Source organism: Pristis pectinata, chromosome 30 (genome assembly GCF_009764475.1).
Source record: "Pristis pectinata isolate sPriPec2 chromosome 30, sPriPec2.1.pri, whole genome shotgun sequence".
NCBI lineage: Eukaryota > Metazoa > Chordata > Chondrichthyes > Rhinopristiformes > Pristidae > Pristis > Pristis pectinata.
The window spans coordinates 16,458,464-16,464,487 of NC_067434.1; the positions used below are offsets into that span (position 1 = coordinate 16,458,464).

General features: G+C 42.7%; 1 protein-coding gene across 1 annotated transcript in view; it reads left to right on the forward strand.

Annotated features, from left to right (window-relative positions):
- The window catches only part of cdh23 (cadherin-related 23), a 710,459-nt gene that overhangs the window by 452,709 nt on the left and 251,726 nt on the right, over nucleotides 1-6,024 (forward strand).

Sequence of the window (6,024 nt, forward strand, 5' to 3'; positions counted from 1 at the left end):
AGCGAAGGAACAGTGAGTTCATTTCGAAGTCAAGATGATGGGCAGCTTGGAGGGGAGTTTGCAAATGATGGCGTTTCCATGTACCTGCTGCTTTTATTCTGCCAGAGGTTGAGAGTTTGGGAGATGTAGTGGAAGAAGTTACAGCAGGTAGCTTTTTATAGCTGCCACACACTGCCACACAGTTCACTGGTGCCAGGTAGAGTGAGTGTTCAGGGTGGAGGATGGGAGAGCAGCAAGGCAGACTCTTTGTCCTGAATGATGCTGTGATGTTGCAGCTGCAGTCATCCAGGCAAGTAGGTGGAACCAAAATACTCCAAGAGCATAAGAGGTTGGAGCAGGAGTAGGTTATCCTGTCCTTCGTTCCTGCTCCGCTGTTCGCTGAGATCATGGCTGATCATCTCCCTCAGAGCCATTTTCCAGTACTTTCCCCGTATCACTTGGTTCCCTTAATTGCCAGAAATCTGTGGATCTGTATCTTCAATCAATATCTCAACCTTCACAACCCTTTGGAGAATTCCTAAGGTTCACCATCCTTCGAGTGAAGAAATTTCTCTTCATCTCAGTCCTAAGTTGTGCCCTCTGGTCCTAGACTCCACAGTCAGGGGAAACATTCTCCCTACATCTAACCTATCAAGCCCAAAGAAGGATTTTGTAAATTTCAATAAGATCTTCTCTTATTCTTTTAAAGTTTGGAGAACAGAGTCCCCATCAATCAATCTCTCCCCAAACAGCAAACTCACCATTCCCAGAACTCCCTCTATGCCAAGTATGTCCCTAAAGCAAGTGTGACCAAAATTGCATCAGTGCTTGGGATGCTTCTGAGACAAGCACCCACCTGTCAGACACGACAGTCTGCTATTTGGGATTCTCCATTCTCATTTCAATAAACTTTTCCCCAAGCTGCAGTTTTATTGAACCAACTGAGGTTCTTGTCCCTGGAAAAGAGAAGGTTGTCAGAGGCCTTTTCTATTATAAAGGGGGTTGATGGGGTAAACATGGGGAAGATGCTTCCCTTGTTAGGGGAGACCCAAGCTCTGATTAAAATTGTCGGTAATAAATGCAAGATGGAATTCAGGAGAACATCCTTTACCCAGAATGTGTGGAATTCTCTAGCACTAGATGTTGTTTGGGCAAATAATGTAAAGTATTTAAAGGGAAGCCGGATAAGCGCAGGAGGGACTTGATAATAGAGTGGTATTCTGATGTTAGGTGTGAAGAGCTGGAAGGAGGGTTGTGTGGAGCAGTAATGCAGGCATAGTTTGGTTGAGCTGAGCACCTGCTATAGATTCTGTGAACATCTCAATGTTCTTTTCAGTGCAATGGTATGTTTCTTTGGGGAACACCAAAATTCCCCTCAAGGAAATTAGGATGTCTGTCCTAAGGACAGTAAGATATAGGAGCAGGAGGAAGCCACCCAGCCCTGGAGCCACCCATCATTCAATAAGGGCATAGCTGATCTTCCACTTCAAACATTATTTTCCTGACACATCCCCATGTTCCTTGATTCCTTTAATATTCAGGAATCTATTGATCTTTATTTTGAATTAATGACAGAGTCTCCTCAGCCCTCTGGGCCAGAGAATTCCAAAGATTCACCACTCCCTGCATAAAGAAATTGCTCCTTGCTTCAGTCTTGAGTGGCCTATTTAAGCTTCTGATCCCTAGTTGCAGACTCCTTAGCCAGGGGAAACATCTACCCTATTGAACTCTGAGAATTTGTGGGTTTCATTGAATTTTGTACATGTAAGTAGTCGGAGGCACTGAACGCCAGCTCAACAATATTGTGACTCCAGCAACTTAGAATCTTCTGCTGTGCAGCAGCATCATTGTAAGAGTCACTCTTTTTTAAATAATACTTGGAAGAGAGAGGAATACCTTATCTGCAAACTGCATCGTGACCCTGACCTTGCTCAAAAGAATCTTGGGGATTATTTGTCTTTGCTGCTATAATAGTTTGGTGTTTTATAAACTATTTCTATTAACCTGTGTGTCATTCATTCACCCCTTGTCATGCTGCAGCACAGGGTGACTTTTCACTTAGCGACCTAGAGCTTAAGGAACAGTACAACAAATGTTCTCCCGTGGACTTTCAATGGGAAATTGTTTATCTGACAACTTGCAAAAAGTCAGTGTCTTGGACCTGCATCAAGTACATTGGTCAAAAAGCCCAACAAATTTGTAAGTGTAGTTGCTGCGGAGACAGCACTTGAAGCAAGCAAGGGCTAGCTAAGGGGTAGTTAGGCTGCCAACTGCACATCAGGAGGTGAAAATCGTTGATCAACTGAGCCAAGCTGCTTTCTTTTTTGAGACTGTAGGTGCTGGAATCTGGAGCAACAAACAATCTGCTGGAAGAACTCAATGGGTCAAGCAGCATTTGTGGTGGGAAAGGAATTGTTGACATTTTGGGTCGAAATCCTTCATCAGGACTGGGTGTGGATATCTCCACTCTCAGTCCTGATGCAGGGTTTTGACCCGAAGCACCAATTCCTTCCCCTCCCCACACCGCCCCCCCCCCCCCCCCCCCACAGATGCTGCTCGACCCGCTGAGTTCCTCCAGCAGATTGTTTGTTGCTGGATTCTTTTTAAACCAATTCAGAAAATCTGATACTGCTGCTGGTTGCCTCTTGTTTATACAGAATAAAGAAAAAATTTACCATAGAAAATGATGGAAATTAACATTGATACAGTTATGCAATGTTAAGCGGATGAGGGTGTATCTTGATTTTGTTTGAGAATGCAAAGCAGTTGACCATGAGATGGTGGTTTAAGTCTCTTCCTCTGAACCTCAATGGCAATAAAAATCAGGAGAGATGCAGATCAGTAAATATGTAACAACACACAAAACACTGGAGGAACTCAGCGGGTCAGGCAGCATCTATAGAGGGAAATGGACAATTGACATTTCAAGTCAAGACCCTTTATCTGGATTGATTTCCCTCCACAGATGCTGCCTGACCTGCTGAGTTCCTCCAGCGTTTTATGTGTTGCCCCAGATTTCCAGCATCTGCATTCTATTGTGTGCCCAGTAAATATGTAAAGCAGGTTGCCAGTTGCATGCATGACACAGCCACTGACAGTGCAATTGGTTCCATAGGGTAACTTCACTGATCCACTCGCAACATCAAGTCTCATTTCAAGAGTCCATTCTCCATCCTTTATGTTGTCAGTATTAGCCCCGGTGCAGAAGGCACCACTCTTACCTCCTGAAGGTTCCAGATTCAGAGACTTGAATGGAAAATAGGAGAACACTCTATTCTGGTACTGAGAGACTACAAAAACTATCAGAGGTGTTTTTGGATGGGATGTTAAGCTGCCAGCTCAGATGTAAAGAAACAACCTCATAACATCACTCCAGAGGTCAGGGGAGATCTTAGTAGCTACTATTGTTCCCTCTGTGAAGACAACCAAAGCAGATTTTCTGCTCTTCTCCTTTTGTCATCTGTGGGAGCTTGCTGTGCAGAAATTGAATGCCACGTAGGTCTTATTATGACTGTGGTTGCACAATTGAGTTCATTGGCTTAAAGCACTTTGAATTGTCATGAAAGGCACCACATAAATACAGGTCTGTCTTCACTTGTGTTTGTCACCTCATAAAGAGCATTAAAATTTAGTCAGATTTCACTCCTTTCCTGGAATTTAGTTTCTGTGTGTTTTTTTCTCTTTTCTGGGTTGGAAAGCCAAGGCTCGACAAATGATTAAGGAAAGAATATTGTGATGTTCAGAACTCTGATTCAAAGCACCATTAACAGGGGAAAGTTGTCCTGCCATTCTCACATTTAGCTACGTTTTATTGGAACATGTCACTTCTGAAGAAGTGCTTAAAAGCATCGGTAACATTTTCAAATATCTATAATTAGAACCCTGTTATTGCCCAGATATGTATCCAGATCGCTTTGGAAAGTGACTTGGTTTGACGCACATCTACTTTGCATGAACAGCTATCGATGATCACGTTCCCTTTGCTATTTGGACTTAGTGTAAGCAATTTTCACTGCCATTTAAAATTGCTCCAGGTGCCTTTTGTTAGCTCTCAGTTGAGATTATATGTTTTCAATCTTATTTCTTCCTCAAATCCGACCTTCAGGATGCTGACTCGTTTGAATTCAAGCTAAAGTGCAGCGCGTGGCTGGAATTCAGCTGCTTAGCAACCTGTCCATTGCCAATTACCTTGGGCATCTTGCCCATCGGTTACAGAATCGTAGCAGGATGCTAAACCACCCCCACCTCACTAGCCCCCCCCCCCCAACCTTTCCCCTTCTCCCTATCTTGAAAGCCCACAACAAGATCTACCACATCTATTTTACCCCACCCACCCCCAACCATTCTTCTCCACGTGGAGACACAAGAGCCTGCAGATGCTGGAATCTGGAGCAACAAACAATCTATTGGAGGAACTCAGCGGGTCGAGCAGCATTCTTCCCTCCCCATACCTGGGTGAGAGACATAGATAGAATGGGATAGATTGTCAGAATCTTTTTCCAAGCAGGGGAGTCTAGATCTAGAGGGCACAGATTTAAGGTGAGACGGGACACATATAAAGGAGATCTGAATGGGGTAAGTTTATTCACACAGAGGCTGGTGAATATCTGGAACAAGCTGCCAGAGGAGCTGGTGGATGCAATTACATTTAAAAGGTGTTTTGGACAGGAACGTGGATGGGAAAAGCCTTAGAGATACAGGCCTAATGTGGGCAAATGGGGTTAGTGGAGATAGGCATGGGTGAGATGGGATGAAAGGGCTTGTTATTGTGCTGTATGTTTCTTTGATTCTATGAATTTCCCTCCACACTTTATTTTACTGGCTCAGCAGTGTTACTTAGTTATTAAACTATTAATGCAGAATTTGTAGAGGATATACAAGCCTACCACACATATCTCAAAGGGACAGTTGAAATTTCACCTCCCCTTAGCAACAAAGGGAATATTTAATTTCTCCCAGGGTGGCTGCGTCATTTTGTTTCTGGGATTATGGTTCAGTCATTTATGACATGCAACTAATTGGATTTCAGAAGTGCGGTCTGTAAAATGGGATTAGTATCCAAGAGCATTGAACAGTTACCTGCTGTTGTGGGGGTTGGTTTGTCAATCATGCTGACTTGGTTGAGTAAGATAGTTAGAGTAAGTGATGGGTAAATTATGCATGGTCTTTGTAACCATTGATATTTGAATAGTTGCTTCTTGTTCAGTACATATTGTGCTTATTATTTTAGCAAAGTGTAGATTTCACAGCATAGGTGTGGAAAAGAAAAATCTTTTTCCAGTCTTAGTCCATCCATTTGAAACAAGCCTAGCGTAGTTATTTCTGGATATGTGTATCACAGAGGCTTATCCTAATGACTGGATGCAGCTCGTGTGATCATTGGCTGTGTGAGAAAGAATTTCCCGTTGTCTTAAATTTTCCTTCTGCAAGAGAATGAGGTACAAACTGGCAACCAGCAGTGAATGAAAGCAGTGGTTTAAAAATACATAAACGTTATATACCCAATTTTTTCTGGATAATGAGTCAGAGAGTTGTAAAGAGAGTCTCCATCAGTGGCAGCCTTATTTGGAACTGACTGGACAATCCTGTGCAGTGCTCTGTGAGGGAGAACCATTGGGTTTATTTATAAAATGATTAGTTCAAAGAACCATCCCACAGCTCCTTGGGTGTCTGAATGAATTCCTGTTTTTCTCATTATTGGATTCAAAAAGTTTGAATTTATTTCTGATGAACAGTAGTTAAAATTCTGCCCTTGAAGGTGTTGTTAAACTTGCTCAAATATTCCATGATTCACCTTTTATCTTGTGCCAAGAACATTTTCTGTTCAGTTTACTTTATCTTTTGATTCACCAGCCTTTGAAAGCTGTAACTTTTGATTACAATGTCAGACCTAACCTCTCAGGATAAGGAACTGATCTCGAGGGTGGCAGAATTCAGTGTAAACTGTTGGAAGGGAGAGAAGGGTGAAAACAATAATATTGTCACCATCTTGCTGCAGATGTACAGGGCTTTGGTGAGACCACATCTAGAGTTATGTGAGCAGTT